Consider the following 17,487-nt stretch of genomic DNA (forward strand, 5'->3'; position numbering starts at 1 on the left):
GTTGTCCGGAGGCAGCGTTGCGCAGGCGCAATAAGAGAGGCGCTGTGTCGCCACCAACTTAGGTGTTGATGGGACACTTCTCCCTCTGTCCGCTCCGCTCCTCAATGCGACTCCTGGTCTTTGCCTTCCCTTGCCCCGACAGTTCTCACCTCCACCCTGCTTGCTCCCTGGCGGGTGCGTTTTCTTTCTGAGTTTTTGGCGCTCTTCGCACCAGTGGCTCCCTGATTCCAAGAGCCGGGAGTGGAAGGAAGCCCACGCCTGTCTCGCGCGGTGTTTGTGAAGTCAGAAAACTCTTAGGTGGGCCCTGGAAATCTTTCTTATTCCTCGAGCAAATTGGCTGGAGGTGAGATTGTGGTCCTGGGGAAAAGGAGGCAGCTGATTCTCTGGCCGCGGGACCACCTGAATGCAGTTAGAGGACCTGGGAACCCAGCACAAAAGCCGAAGGTGCAGCAGCTCTGCCCTCCCGGGAATGGCACAGGGCTTTGTGACCGGTTATCATCACTTGCCCGGCGGGGGACCCCGGCCACTTCCCTTAATTCCCCTGCACGTGGTTGATGGGCTGTGCTTCAGAATTAAGGCTAATGAGTGGGAATCTTCTTCACCACGTAACTCTCTGGAAGGCCTTGAGAGGAGCTGTTTTTGGTTTGGTTTGGTTTGGGGCTTTTGAGACAATGTCTCCGGAACCCAGACAGGCCTTTAAGTAGCTTTGGCTGACCTTTAACTGATCCTCCTGTGTGCACCACCCAACCGCTGGGATTACAGGCGTGACCTGCTGGTAACTCCTAGCCTTGCTGTGTAGCTTAACCCATCCTCCACTAACCTCTATTTTCCCATCTGTAGGATGGGAGTAAGGGTGGGATAACTGTGGGATCAATATTAGGAAAATAGTTATTAATCATGCACGGCTTTAAATAAAGTGCATGCCAGGTGCTATGTAAGTCAGAAAACGGTCATTAATAAACACTTGTTGAGCTTCGATTGATCCTCTACTGGGTCCTGGGGGCAAGATGGCTTCCTGAATCATTGTTCTGTTCTGCTCTCTTACCACCCCCGCCTAGCCTAGCATGTGTGCCCTGCAGTGTCTGCTAGGCTATGAAGAGTTTTCAAGTGCAGGCTTCCTCGGGTGGGGGAGGAGAATCCCCCAGAAATCATAACAATATAAGACATCAGTATGAGAACTTACAGAGATTGGGTGTCCCTGTTCTTGAACACAAATTCAGGGTGTTTGGTCAGTTTTGTTGTTGATGGTGTGAGCACGGCCAGGTCTCACAGTGTCTATTATTGTGTGCAGAATGATGGGTGTGTGTGTACCCACAGAGCTGTCACCCAGAACCTTGCAGCTTAGCCATGGCCCCTGCCACTCAGTGTCTCACAGGGTTACCAATAGTAAGGTGTTAGTCTTCATGTATCAGTTGCACTGGCATTAGAACTTGGCGTGAACTTGAAATAGAGGGTGAGCATTTTTCTGTCTGTGAGATTTCTCTGTTGTATGTAACAATGGCTCATTCTTCACTACTGCATATTCATTAACCAACAATTTACGTACTCGATTTACTCTGTGTTAGACACTTTGATTGCTTTGAGTTTTTGACGGTCCTTAGTGAAGTTGCTGAAAACATTCTTCTGTGTATAGATGCCACATTCATTCATGTCACACACAGGCTGGGGATTTGAACTTCTGGTTTACAGAGTATTCACATGTTAAGCTTTAAATATATTGCCAGTGATCTGAGTAATAAAAATAACGACCAAAGAAAAACTAAAAACAAAAATTTAAACCATGAACAAAAAAAATAGATCCATTTTTAAAGCAAAAGGGGTAACCTGTTTCAACCAGTGCTGTAAGATTCCTGATGATTCCACATACTTACCATTTTGGTATCAAGGTGTTTAAAATGTTTTAACTACATTTTATCGTCGGAGGGGGATGCACATGCCACAGTGAGTGTGTGGAGGTCATAGAACAACTTTGATGTTGGTTCTCTCCACCGTGTGGGATCTGGGGATTGAACTCAGCCACAAGCAGCTTTACCCTCTGAAGCATCTCCCTGGCCCAAGTGTTGTCTTTTAGAATTAAAAACATGTATTTCATTGTAATTAAACATTATTTCTCTGGAGATCAATGCTATTGAGCAACTTTTCAGATGCTTATCACCCATTATGATGGTCTTTGAGGGAAGAATCTGTTCATGTCTTTTGCCTGTTCCAACTCTTCAAGTTCTTTATGTATCCTTGATGTAAGTCCTCTGTTGGTTGTGTCTGTTCCAAATACCTTCTCTCAACCTGCAGCTGACTTACAGTTTAATGTTATTTTTAAATGCTTGGTGTTTTATGTCCTGTGTAAGGATTCTCCGCCTGTCCCAAAGCCACAAAGATAATTGCTTTTGTCTTCTGAGAATTAGGTTTCAAGCCTTGAGCAAATAACCAACCTTCTTTCTGCAAAGCTCCAATCTCAATAACACCCTGGCCTTTGACATGGATACTGTCACCCGAGGTCATCATTGATATTATTATGTGTTGGTTAGCGTACAAATGAATGGTTTTCACCATGACATTTCACACATTCCTGTTTGTGGTACACTTTGTTCCCCGCCCTCCCAGGTCTCCACTAGGCCCCCTCCCCCTCCAGCTGGTCCCTTCTCTTCCCTGTTAGTCCCTTCTGCTTTCTTACTACAGGTAGACTTCTGAACCTAAAGTTTGATCCGTCCTTTGCTTAGGTGACATTTTGTCAACCTCCTGAACAAGTTAGGTGATCCCACGATGGGGAGATGGGGAGACCAGGATCCAGAAGAGAAACTTCTTATAGTCACACATGTGTACATTTTTTCCCCTCATTTTTAAAAATTCCTGGAGCCTATCTAAACTTTTTAAAGATTTTTGTTTCAGTTTTTATTTTTTTAATACACTGTGTTCTTGTCTACCTCATAAAACCGTGTCACCCTGAAGCTGGCAGAAGACTCGGGAAGGAACCAGGCCCTGCCCACTGGACACGGAGCCAGATGTTTAAACTATCCCTCCAAGACTCTTGGGGTCTGCTTGCCAGATTTCAGCCTCTGCTGGTGCATCACCAATCAAAATGCTTCAAAGACCTTCCTTTCTTTTCTTCATTTGGAATACTCCACTGGTTATGCCTAGAGAAGCCGAGGTGGGAAAATAGTCAAAACAGTCTTTAAAATGCAAGTGTGCCCCTCTTTTAGCAATAACCCTAGAAACTTCATGTCTCAATAAAGTCATTTGAAGTACTCTAGGAAAGCAAAGAAATTCCACCATTACTGCCTTTGTTGAGGAAGAAAGACTTTTTGGAATAGTGGTTACTCGTCCCCTAATGTATCAGTTTCCTATGTCTTGAATTTGTGATTACTTTATCTGAGTGAGCCATCATATTTATTCAAATGGCTCCCAAGTCTCTCTCTCAAAATGATTAATTTCAACTTTATTAGCATACATATAAAGGAGTGCTAGGCCTCAGTAAGAACACAGCTCAATGAATGTCTCCCACACCCTGAGCAAGCCTGTGCTACTGACATACAGATTAAGAAATAAAGGAATAGCAAATTGACTGTGACATGCTTTAATACAGAGGCTTTGTCTACAGCCCAATGAGTCAGGGGCAGGAAGGACTACGGTTTGGCTTCCCACTGACCACCTAAAGCCCTAGAGCTTTAGTAAACCCCTGTTTCCTCTCTGGTTTCTTCAGGTCAATTTTTTTTCCCCTAGCATTACAGAAAGAGAATGCTTGGAGGGAAGTTGTGGTGGTTTGGATGAAAATGCCCCACATAGACTCAAGGAGTGGCACTATTAGAAGGTGTGGCCTTTTTGGAGTAGCAAGTGTGTCACTGAGGGTGGGCTTTGAGGTTTCAGAATCCCACACCAGGCCCAGTGGCTGCCTGGCTTGTTGCTGCCTGCAGGTCCAGATGTAGATCTCTCAGCTACTTCTCCAGCACCATGTCTGCCTGCAGGCCACCATGCTTTCCACCATGATGCTAATGGACTGAACCTCCAAACTGTAAGCCAATCCCAGTGAAATGTTTTCCTTTATGAGTTGCCGTGGTCGTGGTGTCTCTTCACAGCAACAGACACCCTAACTAAGACCAAAGTCCAGAATGAATGGACCTTAGAACTTATTAGTGGACAGAACCGGAAGGAGGATGGCTGCTTCATTAACAGTGGCTGGGACAGCAAGCCCGGCACAACATGGTGGAGGAGATACAGCTGCTAGGTATGATGAAGGGGATATGGTGAGGTGGGTATGATGGGCAGTAGGCCGAGCTTTTATAATTAGTAAGAAGGCACTGACAAAGAAAATATCTATGACCAGCTATGCTGACCGCCTCCTGGCCACTTCCAAACTTTTTTTTTCCTATCCACCTCTCTGAAAGTGTGTCCTTGAAAAAAGAACATTGGGTAGAGTCAGTTGGCTTGTATCCCTGTCCTAGCCAGGCTCTAAACTTGGACAGATAGCTTCATCAGTCTGAATCTCAGCGTCTTGATCCAGAGACAGAAATGATGATGGAATTGACCTCCTCGCTTCATGGAACTGTGTGTTACAGAGGAAGGGGAGGGGACGGCGGGGTCGTTTGCCAACTTCACAGCCTTCCATCTCATTGCTGGCTGTTAGGACAGGTTGGCAAGCAAGTCTTAAGAGAGCAGGGGAGGAGAAATTCTCAACACCTTTCTGTGTTTGCCCTCACTTCTACAACCCCTCTGTTTTATCTGAGGATTAAAGTTTTAACTCTCCTACTGGGAAGAGAGATTCAGGTGTGTGAGTTGTTAATTGATCACCTCATATCACATGGCCAGGCTCTGGGTCAACACTTTAGAATCTCCCTCAGCAGCCTTCCCCAGTGTTGAGACTGGTAACACAGGAGCCCATTCCTATCAGCAACTCCTCTGTCTCCACATCCTTTGCCAAAGAGAGGATGCCCTGCTTCTGGAAGTGGATCACTCCCCCAACAGGTGCCCATTTTCCGCTCATACTCTGGTCTTATAGTCCTCATGTTTCTCTGGATTTTTAGTCACAAGCACTCAGAAGTGACATTGGCTGATTTAAGCAAGATGGGATTTATTTAAAAGCTATTAAGGAGCCCACAGGATCAGTAAGACAGCTGGACAGGCTGGCTCATCCACCATGCTACCAGGGGGCGTGGCCTAAAAGTTGGACTGGGGGGGTGGTAGGTACAAAAGACACCTTGCCGTCACAGTAGACCTAGACAGCAAGTACTGCCACAGCTGCCTCTGAGAATTGGATGTGATTGTCCCCGATACCGCCTGGTAAGCAGAATTTGTGTCTGAGTGTCCCTGTTGCATGCCATCGCCAACTTCTGATTCAGAATCTGGGGTTGGCAGCACTCGGCAGGTAGAGGCAGGCGGATCTCAGTGAGTTCAAGGCCAGCCTGGTCTACAGAGTGAGTTCCAGGAAAGGCACAAAGCTACACAGAAAAACCCTGTCTTGAAAAAAACAAAAAAAAAAAAAGTTTCAGAATCTGGGGTTGGAAGAGACAGTTGATTAACCCGGTAGGCAAAAGCCAAAGTGTGGATTATCTGCCCTTTCTGTCTTCACCTTGGGAGGAACTATGTTCTGCCTCTCAAAGCAAAAGGTTATCCAGAGGGAAGAAGCTCACGTGTTGGTGGCTGGAATATGTTCCCTCCCTTCTAGCTTTACACTTGGTCTCCTGTGAGGTTTGTGCGGGCAAACTGGCACCCTGTCACCTTCCTGGCTCTGGGACACAATGCAGACTAGTTTCTGAAGTCTGCGTCCGAGGCCAGGAAAATGGATTCTTGAGAAGTTTCTAGGGTGGAGGCCATCCAGCTGGCCCTACCTTGCCATATTCTGCTCTCGGGCAGGTGGTACTTTTCCTCTTCACAATTCCAAGAACAGGCATTTAGTGGGTGCCTGGTGGGAAGAAAAGGGGGAGAGGGAAGGGAGGAAAGGGGAGGAGACTTTGGATACCCAACTCTTGCTTCAAGCCCCAGTTTCCATTCCTAGCTGCTTATGGTGCCAACCATTTCACTGCCTTGGGCCTCTGTTTCCCCCATCTGTTTAAAATACACACACACACACACACACACACATACACGCACGCACGCACGCACGCACGCACGCACGCACGCACGCAGACACACACACATCTGACCTGGTCACTCCTGGTGCCTCCAGCTCAGGCCGTGAGTGTCCAGGGCCGTGCTGCCCAGGGCACTTCGTGGGGCTGACTGCACATAATGACAGTGTCCCAGAGCTGGCACTTGTGTAACAGGCAGATTTACCAAGAGGGGATGGCTGTTTGCTCAGCAGCTGAGAAGTCTATAATTAGACTGTCACAACATCAGCAAAAGTACAGGATCAATGTAATCAGAGAAGAAATGGAAAAGAACGCCGCATCAGTCAAAGCCTCCAGTGGGTCCCCGTGGTTTCCGGAGCACTAATAGTCCAGGCGGGGCTCAATGTCCTGCTTGTGGGTTTCCTCCTGGGTGATGACAAGGTTTGCTTAGGTTGGCCATGCCTGCTCCTCTCAGCCACCTGGCTCTTCTCTTCGTCTCTCTGTTTCCCCTTCCTCTGCTCACCGAAAGGAAGCAGGACTTGGAGCTGAAACTTGTGGCTGAGGCACCCCTCATCATATGTGTGTGGTTGGGAGAGGGGAGGGCCAGCTTCTCTAATAGATTCCTAGGATCCCCCTCAGCCCTATGCCACCAGAAGCTGTGGGCTGAGTGTTGTGGGATATCTGTAGACTGTCTGACAGTGTATTGCTGTGATTGGTGTAATAAAAAGCTGAATGGCCAATACCTGGGCAGGAGGTAACAGGTGGGACTTCTGGGCAGAGAGAGGAAGAAAGAGGAAAATCTAGGCATCGCAGGAGACACCAGGGGACACAGAAAGGGAACAGGAGATGCAAGATGGAAGAAAGGTAATGCCAAGTGATAGAACATAGACTAATATAAATGGGTTAATTTAAGTTATAAGAGCTAGTTAGAGACAAGCCTAAGTGATCGACGGAGCTTTCATAATTAATAAGTCTTGTGTCATTATTTGTGAACTGATGGCCCAAAGAAAAATCTGACTACACGTGAGCACCAAAGACTGTATTAGGCACATCCCCAGCTCCCACTATGCATACTGAAAGTTGAGAACTGCTAGGCCATCCCCCTGTGCCAGCTCACGGTGGACTGGCCCTCCAACTCCTCATACTCTACCCCTGTGTAATCATAGCACAGTCAGGGTGATAGTTTGGAGCAGCCGTGGTTACAGGACCTTCCCTGAGCCCAGGAAAGAGAGTGGGCTTCTTAGTTTCTTCTTAATCATGTTAAGAATCCCAAACTGCAGACATGTTTATCTCCTTAATCCCTACAATACCACAGCCAAGGAGTCATGTCCAATGCCTTTAATTTCTTTCCACCAAAGTAGATCAGGGCTCACATCTATCCCGAGAGGATCAGGATCTGGGGGCTTTGAGTCTTTTCTGAGCCTGATTCTCACAGAATCAACTGGAGTTTTTAAGTCTATGGACTTCATTTCTTAGATTTTTTTTTTACATTAATAATGAATAGTAGATGGTAGAAAAACCAGAGACTATAGTGGCAAAAGGAATAAATTATGGCTAATTCCACAACAGTTCTGTTTATATTTTGTGTTTTCCTTCCACATTGCACACTTAACACACTCACTCTATCCCTGTATAAGCAAAGTCTCTGCAGAGATCAATGGTCTGGGGTGGGGGGGGGAGCACTGTACCAACAGGAGCTCAGGGAAGGGCAGAGTTAAGGGCAATCTGTATTAGTTACTCTCCCTATTACTGTGACAGAATACCTTACAGAAGCAACAAGAAGGAGGGGGTTTGTCCTTGCTCACAGTTGGAGGGTGCAGTCCGTCATGGTGGGCAGGACCTGGCAGCAGGAGCTTGACAAGGCTGATTGCATTGCATCAGAGTCAGGAAGCAGAAAGCAATGGATGGTTGTCCTCGTCATTTTCTATTTTCACTCAGTATGGGACACCAGCCCTTGTGGAATGGTCCTACCCACATTTAGAGTGAGTCTTCCCACTCCAATTAACCAAATCCAGATAATCTCGCACATAGCCTTAAAAAGATGGGCAGCCCTAAAGAACTAACAATCAATGGGAACCCATTTCCACACTAGGTCTTAAGGGATAAGACAGGCTACCAGAACCTGGAGAGTTGCTATGGCTACAGGAGGGCTACCTAACCGTGTGGCTTTAGGTTAAGGAGTCCCATAACCATTAGGCTGAATCTGTAAGTCAAGCGCCAGTAAACACACCTCCTCCACCTCCTGCAGACATGGGGATCGCTGCCTGGACTTCATATCAGCTTCCCAGCCAGCAGGCAGATGGGTGCTGTCTCCCCAGATCCAGCAGGAAGTTACAGGTGGAAGGGGAAGCTCTGCATGGCATTCTCCTGTGCATTTATGAGTGCAAAGAAATCATTTTAAATGTACCCATTGGTGTCTTATTTAGGATTCTATTGCTGTGAAGAGACACCATGACCACGGCAACTCTTATAAAGGATAACATTTCATTGGGGCTGGCTTACACTTTCAGATATTTAGTCTGTTGTCATCATGGTGGGAAGCACCGTATAGTGAAGGCAGACATGGTGTCAGAGAGATAACAGAGTTCTACTTCTGGATCCACAGGCGGTCGGAAGACACAGAGAGACTGGGTCTGGCTTGAACATCTGAAATGCCAAAGCCCACCCCCAGTGACATACTTCCTCCAACAAGGCCACACCACCAATAATGCCACTCCCTATGAGTCCATGGGGCCGTTTTCATTCAAACCACCAAAAAACACAATCTTCTGTCTGTGATGAATTCCACTACACAGCATAAGCACAGAGAGTGACTGCTCCACAATGATCCCCTCACATTGAAAACTAGGATCCCAGACTGTTACCCTAAGTCAACTAGTTGTTCAGTGAATGTGGATCCCCAATAGTGTGAGACAGAGTGCTGCGAAGGAAGGAGGAATCAGGGAAGACTGGCAGAGCCTCCAGGAGCTTACAGCTTCCTAGAAAACTTGGGGATACTGCTCTAAGACACATCAACCAAACACAAAGACAAACCCCATGAGAAAGACGTAAAGTTTGCATAGGGCCCCAAATTCATGTCGGAAATTATCTCCACTGCGACAGTCATGAGAGCCGGCATCTTCAAGAGGTGACTGAGTTGGGAGGCATTGCCCTTGTGAGGAGATGAAGACCTTTTGAAAGAGGAGTCATTAACGAGTCTCCCTTTCGCTCTGCCTTCCGCTGTATTCTCCACAGCCCGGAGCCCCCAACCCAAACACGGCCCTCAGTCTTGAACTTCCCAACTACCAGAACCATGAACTAAAAAACCCCTTTATTGTTTATAATTTACTGTGTTTGTGGTGTTAATGATAGCAACAGAAACTGAACTAAGAAAGACAGACACAAATGTTTGTACTAAGTATAGGTAATATTTCAGGCTCATAATAGTTGAGAGTTATTACTAAAATACAGTTTCTACTATATATTGGTGCTATTCTAAGTTATTTGCACATATTTGCATTATTTAATCTCCTAAGAGCCCCATGAGGTAGGTTATAGGTTTCCCTGTCTCTAGCTCTCTCATAGGCTTGCTAACGGTCTACTAGAATTCCCAAGATTTCTTCCTGGTCATGCTCACATCTTGTGAGGTTTGAAAAATAAAAACTTTAAGTGTGTACACTGGACATTCTTGACTGATGCCAGACACCCACTAATATGTTGCCAAGTACCTGGTGTAACTGGAGCCCCAACCTGGGGCTGTCAGCCTGCTTGCCTCAGGTTGACTTGGCCAAACTGTGGTCATTCGGGGAGTAGCAGCATCCTAACCTCTGCTCAGCATGTGGAGGAAGAGGAAGAGAGCCCTCATCCCTGTGTGGACAGGACAATTTACAGAACTACTGCCCAAAAGGACCCAGGATGTAGTGATATCGACATACTGGCAGACAAGGAGCAGAGAACAAGGACCACCGTGATGGAGGTCCCACTGCCTCCAAGCCTCTCTGCAGGAGCACACCCTCTCCAAGTGTCCTAGCCAATTTAATTATAGTTTTGATACCTAACAACTGAGAACATCTGGATAAATTAAATAAGTTTTTTTCCCCTCAACTCAAACCCTGTGAGCCGCAGGTAAAGAAAGACTGTGAAAATGTCACATTGGACCATTTAAAGGCTGTCCTGGTCCTCTATCATCTGCTCTGAAGGTAGCCTTCCAAGACATATCTCCTTGAAGGCAAAATTTCCTAAAGCTTTCACATCAGCATTTCCTGTATTGGCTGGTTTTCTTTTCAAATAAACTCTCTGTCCCTCTTTCAGTGTTCAGTGGACAAGCATCCACTCACCAGTGGAAGTGGCGATCTGGACGGGCGGCCCAACAGGCCACTGGACCCAAGGCTCTCAGAAGAGCAAGTGATGCAAACCTGAGGGCAGGACTTGAGTCCTGCTACAGTGTGAGCATGTGCTCCCAGATCACTTGCTGGGCTCAAGTCTCCACTTAGCCTGCTCCTTGTGATTCGTTAGTTGACCTTGATAATGAACTGGTGATATTGAGGTGTAGCCATTTCCTGGGAATTGAAACATCCCTCCTAAGAGAGGAGGGAGTCTCCTAAGATAAAGGAAGCTGAAGACATTTTCCAGGCCCAGAAAGTTCAAAAGACAAAATTCACAAGGCACCACCCAAAGGGTTTTTTTTTTTAATTTTTTTATTTGCTATTTTTTGCCTTTTCATTTTGGGGTGGTGTGTGTGTGTGTGTGTGTGTGTGTGTGTGTGTGTGTGTGTGTGTGTGTCTAAGAGAGAGGTGTCATGGTGTATGTGCAGTGTGCAAGTCAGAGAACAACTTTTAGGATTCAGTTTCCTCCTGCCATGTGGGTTCTAGAGGTCAAGTTCAGATTTCCAGGCTTGCTCAGCAAGTGTTTTTGCCCACTGAGCCATCTCTTCAGTCCCAGAGGGTTTATGCATGAGCCACAAACAATCACTGAGAGAGAAGGGACTCCTCAGTGGAAGCACCTGAAAGCTGTCCAGGAACTCTGGTAGGCAAGCCCAACAAACTCACCACTGGCTTACCAAGCTAGACTTCTTTGTATTCACTTGTTGGCTCCTCACTGGTGCCCTCCAGGAACAAATAGAAATTTATCCACGTCTCCCCAGGAAAGGTTGTACAACAGAGGATGCCTCTCCATCAGGCTTAATGACTGAATGACCAATCCAGGTGCCATAGGTATGTGGTAACTGAAGTTTTCAAGAAAAACAAAAAAGTCTGCTATTGCTATTATCCAAAGTAACTCTCTCCATGAGATTCAGTTTTCTCCCTTGAGAAGTGAGAAAATGCACCCTCACAGCCTGATGTGTTATTCTTGGTAGACTTGTCCTGAGGCAGGAGGCTCTTCAGAGACCCTCTGACTGAAGAGTTAGAAGCCCCCCACACAAACACTCTTAGCGTAAGGCCACTCTGCCTTGAGGCATGTGGTAGTGCTTTCTGTCAGGTGGCCCAGGACCGTAAGAGGCAGAGATCCATTGGTAAGGAGAGTCTGCACCAGTCATCACACACACTGCATGTTGGGAGTCTGGCTGGGGGGTAAATAAAGAATGGGTTTGAGTGTCCAAACTGCTATGTTGAGCTGTGGGGCCTCAGATTCACAGATAAAAGAGGGAGCCTCCTCCATGTCTCTTGAGGTGATTGGGAGAATTCCTTCAAGGAACCCATGTAATGTATGAAATGTCACATCACAGGGTCTTATGAATTTTTGTTCCTTATCTGTCTGTCCTTCTATCCATCTATTTCAGTGGTTTGCAACCTATGGGTCGTGACCCATTGTGGTGGTGGTGGTGGTGGTGGTGGTGGTGGTGATCAAACAACCTCTTCACAGGGGTCACCATAGGAAAACACATGTTTACATCACGATGCATAACAGTAGCACAATTACAGTTATGAAGTAGCAATGAAAATAATTTCATGGTGGGGAGGGTGTCACCACAACAGGAGGAACTGTATTAAAGAGCTGCAGCCTTAGGAAGGCTGAGAACCACTGGTCTATCTTGAACCTGAAGCCACCAGCCACCTCCTCAGTGAGGAACACAGCTAGAAAGTCTCTACCTTAGGTTTTGACAAGGTAAGCCCCTTCAGTTGACTAAGATAATGAAGACACTTCTTTAAAGTTACTGGGATAAGGAGACCAGAGTCCCAAGGTGGCGCTAGACAAAGTCAAGGGAAAGATGACAAAGTCAAGGGAAAGAACCTAGGATACAATTTGGGAACTAAAATGTGTCGGCCACTCAGGACCCGTTTTCCTCGCCGCCCTCTCCGCAGCGTATCCATGGATCCACTGTTTCCTAGAGTCTCTTTCCTTCACGCCACATCCCCAACTCCTTGGCTGTCTAGAACTTAAACTCACAGGATCCAGTGGGGAGGATGTGAGCAGTGCCCATGTCTGGACATTCCAGTAGGCTGTCCCACCTCTGCCATATGAGATCAGAGGAGGTCAGCGACAGACTGCAGAAATGCTGTAGGTATCCAAGGAGCATCCTGGGGACGTGTTCCTCCACAAAAGGTAAGCTAAGAGCACCAGTCCTCATGGCTGAACTGGGCCACTAGTTTCCAGGGGACAGCATAGAGAAGTGCCACATCTGCGGCTCTCACCAGCCAGAGCTCCTTTCCCGGGGAATAGTCCTCCCCTTTTCTGCTTCTTTTATTTTGAGCAGAGTGATCCAAAGATCCTCTCACATCAAGCCTGAGGTCCTTAAAGCGGAAGGAATTACTGTGGCCCTCGCGCCAATGAGCTGTCATGGCCTGTCTTCCAGAGCCTTTGTTTGGTCTGAAGGAGTCTAATCACAGGCCTGGTGCTTTTAGACTGTATAGAGAAAATGTTGTAACTTTCTTGGCTTAATTAGCTCAGGAGAGGCAATGCTTCTTGTGGCCTGGCCCTGGGGGGCAGGCTTCCGGTTACAGGGTTTTGAAACCACTGTGAGCCTTCTAGAGCACAGCCACATAAACAGGGGTGAGGTGACACCTGTCTCTCTTTCATTTTTTTCTCCTTTTTTTATTAGTTCTTTTGAGAATTCCATACAAGATATTTTCATCACTTGAAAGGGTATAGGGCGCTGGTTTGGTCGGCAGCAGGAGAGTCACAAGCCATGGTTACCTGAGCTAGAATGGGCTTTATTTTTATTTTTTTTCTTCTTTTTTTTTTCCTCTCCCTTTTAGAATGGGCTTTATTAGAGAGAAGAGAGAGAGAGAGAGAAGAGAGAGAGAGAGAGAGAGAGAGAGAGAGAGAGAGAGAACATGGGGGTGCACATCCAGGTTTTAGGCTGGGACGCAGTTGCCCACTGATGACGTAATAAGGCACCAGATGAGGACACCCCTCCCCACAAGCTGGGCATAGACAGAATCCTTACAATCGCACTCACCACTCTCCCCTAACTCCTCCCAGATCCTCCCCTAACACCCCGCTTCTTTACGTCATTGGAAGATAGAAGTGGGCGCTGGCATTGTGTGGATACCTGCAGGTCATAGTCCGGTAATGACTTCTACTATGTACGGGTGACAGGAGACGCTTTGATTGTTGTTCCGAGTCTTGACAGCAAAACTGTGTGAGGAAAAAGATGGCCTGTAGCTAGAGTTTTCCTGCCTTGCCCACAGTCAGGACAAATCTCTGTCACCTGCCAGTCCCACAGCCGCTCAGACCCAACCAAGTAAACACAGAGAGTTATATTGTTTAAACTGTTTGGCCTAATGGCTCAGGCTTCTTGCTAACTGTTCTTACATCTTAAATTAACCCATTTCCATAAATCTATACCTTGCCACATGGCTCGTGGCTTACTGGCACCTTCACATGCTGCTTATCATGGCGGCGGCTGGCAGTGTCTCTCTTCCCCCTTCCTGTTCTTTTATTTCTCCTCTCTGTTAGTCCCGCCTATACTTCCTGCCTGGCCACTGGCCAATCAGTGTTTTATTTATTGACCAATCAGAGCAATTTGACATACAGACCATCCCACAGCAATGGCCCCTGGCAGAAGCAGTAAACCTTGACCGAGGGGTCCAGCTGGGCCTTGTGTCAGCCCTTAGAAAGGGTTTAGAAGCAGTGCTCAGCTCCCCGGTGTAAGCACCAAGTCGTTGCCTTCATTTAGGACATGGTTCTAAAACCTCTGAGACCATTGGAAGGCCTGGGGATATGTATTTAGAAAACATCTTTCAACGTCTCAACCCGAGTCTCCTATCCTGTAGTTACATGGAACCCAGGGAAAATATATTTAGATGGGTACTCCCGGTCTCCCCATAGTCTGGCCTAGAGGACCTCGTCTCAGAACTGGGGATGAAATGAAGCTAAGTTGGTAGAGCATCTGCCCAGTGTGTGTGAAGACTTGGGTTGGATCCCTAGTACTGCATTAAACCAGCTCTGGCGATGCAGGCCTGTAGTTACAACCCTGGGAAGGTAGCAGTAGAAAGGTCAGAAGTTCAAGGTCCTCTTTGGCTACCTAATGAGTTCAAGTCCAGCAAGGCTACATGAGAACCTGCAAGGCAGGGCTGGTCCATAGTCTATCTCTGTTGCTTGTTTTATGCACTGCCTTTAACAAGCTCCTTACTCTGTGCCTCTCGGGCCATTGTGAGAAATAAAGGACCGGAGGTGCTTCTGTCCACAAATGGCAGCCCCTAGCTGCGTTGCCATGGTTACCGATGGCTGCTATTAAAAAGGGGGATGCCGGTGATAAATCTGTTCTCATCAAAGGATGCTTCCGTAGGGAGGAATGAATCCCTCTCTCTCATCCAGACAACTTGCATTCCTCCTGCCTCAGCCTCTCAAAAAACTGGGATTACAGGCTGGTGCCGCCAGATTAGGCAACATTAATGGTAATGTCCCCAAGAAATGCTAACTTATACTGTCCCGTTGATAATCTTTACTGTTAACAAGTCAACCCTCAAGCACTCATCTTGGGCATGCTCAGATCTCACTTCCTTCTCTTCGGATGAGTCCCTGTGCTTAGGAAGCCTGATGGTTTCGTCCACCTTTCAGGATCCGCTAACAGGTGTCAGCAGGAAGCTGTCCCCGACACTGATGTCGCGGCTGCACAAATTGTGCATGAGAAAACTGTGCATACTCTCAATCCATAGGCTTCTAGACTTTAGGGTGTTACTCTATGAAGCAGCGCCCAGCCCTGGGAGAAATGGGATCTCCTAGGTGCTCACATACCTGGGCTTCTGAGAGACAGAGCAAGTCAGCCGTCTGACCAGTTCCATACACTAAAACATCCCTTTAGAATAGGTGTTTCTGACAACTGGAAGTTAGGGCCACCCAGCTTCTTCCTCACTGACACTAAAGCTTTTTGTTTGTTTGTTTTGTTTTTCGAGACAGGGTTTCTCTGTGTAGCCTTGACTGTCCTGGAACTCCCTCTGTAGACCAGGCTGGCCTTGAACTCACAGAGATCCTCCTGCTTCTGCCTCCCAAGTGCTAGGATTAAAGGCGTGTGCCACCACCACTGCCATATCCCCCCCCAACCCCCCCCACCCCGGAGACATTAAAGCTTTTGAAACCATCTAAGAGGCTGGGTGTGGTGGTACACGCCTTTAATCCAGCACTTGGGAGGCAGAGGCAGGAGGATCTCAAGTTCCAGGCCCTCTGGTCTACAGAGCAAGTTCCAGGACAGCCAGGGCTACACAGAGAAACCCTATCTCAGAAAAGAGAAAAAGAAGAAAGAAAGAGAGAAAGAAGAAAGAAAAAAATAAGACATTTAAAAACTGCAGCCACCCCTCGAAACCACCTGAAGGATGAATCTGGGGATACTACTGATCTCCAGGGATGTGAGCTCCTGTCTTGATTCTCTCTGATTCGTTGTCTGACCTTGGGCAAGCTGCATCCTGAGCCTAGCCTTTGGTGCTTCTTTTCCTACAGCAAAGCATTTACCCCCTGGATCGTGACCCCTCTACAGTCTCCATGTCCAGGTGGAGGATTAAACTCTGTGGTTTCCTGAAGCGACACTTGGTCCCACTTCCAGCTGAACAGGCTAGGGGGCAGTTAGAACCTATCTTGCTGCCAATGACCCAAAATAAAATACAGTTTTATTTGTTTTGCACTGAGCTAATTCCCCAGGGCAGCCATCCAGGCACAGTGGGGTTGGTGGTAATGGAGGAAGTCCAAGATGAGGACGTAGTTTCCAGAATCAAGAACATTAGCTGTGTTTTCCTGACGCCAGGACGGTGAACAGCAGAGAGGACAGCTCTGTGGACACCCACTTGTATGGTTACAGACCGCCCAGCCTGGCCTGGCCTGCGTCGCTTGCCACGGCGTTGACAGATTCCAGAATTACCTGGCATCATATACAAGAAACATTGCTGTGAGGAACAGACCAGCAGCCTGGTCCGTGTTCTTGCCCTTCAGCACACATTCACTTCCAAGAGATCAGTACCATCTTCTCAGTGGCCACTGCATCAAAGGAGGCTCATGGCGATACCAGCCAGAGGGTATGAGTTGGCCTGGGAAGATGGAATGTCCCTTCATCTGACCTGTTGCCCTGGGTCCCTTGTCACATCACATGGATGCGATGACCTGAATCTAGGGTTGGGTTTTCCTCACCCGCACACACACTCGTCCTTGCACCCATTTCTTTCAGGCCAAATGTGGCCATAAACTGGGGAAATGTAAGGAGACGTGCATGGTATTCTCAATAGTAACTGGCAATCACTGAGTACTCACTGTGTGCTGGACGGAATACCAAGGCCTATTTCCTGGAAATCAGATCAATGGAAAGAAAGAATAAAGCAGAGTCACGGGGTGAGGAAACCCAGAAATCAGGATTCAAGGCCAGGCTAGGTGACTCCGGTGCTGGCCTCAATGGAAGAAGCACACTTTCACATGGGCAGAGGCCCCTCTAGATACCCCCAGGCCTCTGGGGCACAGTCCCTTCCATTTTTGTCCAGAGAGCTTAGTGCTTTAGAGGCTAAGAGCAGCAGGTCTCTTCTTGGAGAAGTGTCGTCATGTAACGTAACCTGTTCTATTCTTCTTAGGGCAGGCCAGGGCCAGGGCTCCTGCCAGTCTAGAACCAGCTCTGGAAAGGGCCCCAGATCTGTGACCTTGATCATCTCCCAACCCCACCTCACACATCCTAAATCAGAACCCTCAGCAGCTGGAGACTGATGAAGCCCCTGCCAGGAGATGTGCCGTTTAGCTGCCACAAAAGAGAAAAATCAAAACCAGACTTTATGAAGAAGCCTACTCGAGTGAGCAGGGTTCTAAGGAAAGGCAGCTTTCCAGACAAGCATTGACTGCCTCACCACAAGGACAGGTAGGTTTCATTTATAATCAGAGCAGAGGGAGTGACATCTGGAAATACCCCAATTGGCTGTGATTAGAATTTGCCTGGTATGGACACTGTTTGATCTGCTGGCAGCCTGTGATTGGCGGAGAGTCCGTTGCTTGGTTACAAAGATAGGCTGGTGGCTTAGGTTACAGTTGGCTTGCGTAGCAGGCTAGAGTACAGCCGACT

The 17,487-nt window shown here is 47.5% G+C and overlaps 1 long non-coding RNA gene across 1 annotated transcript; it reads left to right on the forward strand.

Moving 5' to 3' along the window:
- Positions 1-3,245, forward strand: LOC119088204. Its single transcript, XR_005091814.1, has 2 exons — positions 1-343; positions 2,947-3,245. It is a non-coding gene; the product is annotated as an uncharacterized LOC119088204 (long non-coding RNA).
- Positions 3,246-17,487: the final 14,242 nt, after the last annotated feature.

This window comes from Peromyscus leucopus, chromosome 6 (assembly GCF_004664715.2).
Source record: "Peromyscus leucopus breed LL Stock chromosome 6, UCI_PerLeu_2.1, whole genome shotgun sequence".
NCBI lineage: Eukaryota > Metazoa > Chordata > Mammalia > Rodentia > Cricetidae > Peromyscus > Peromyscus leucopus.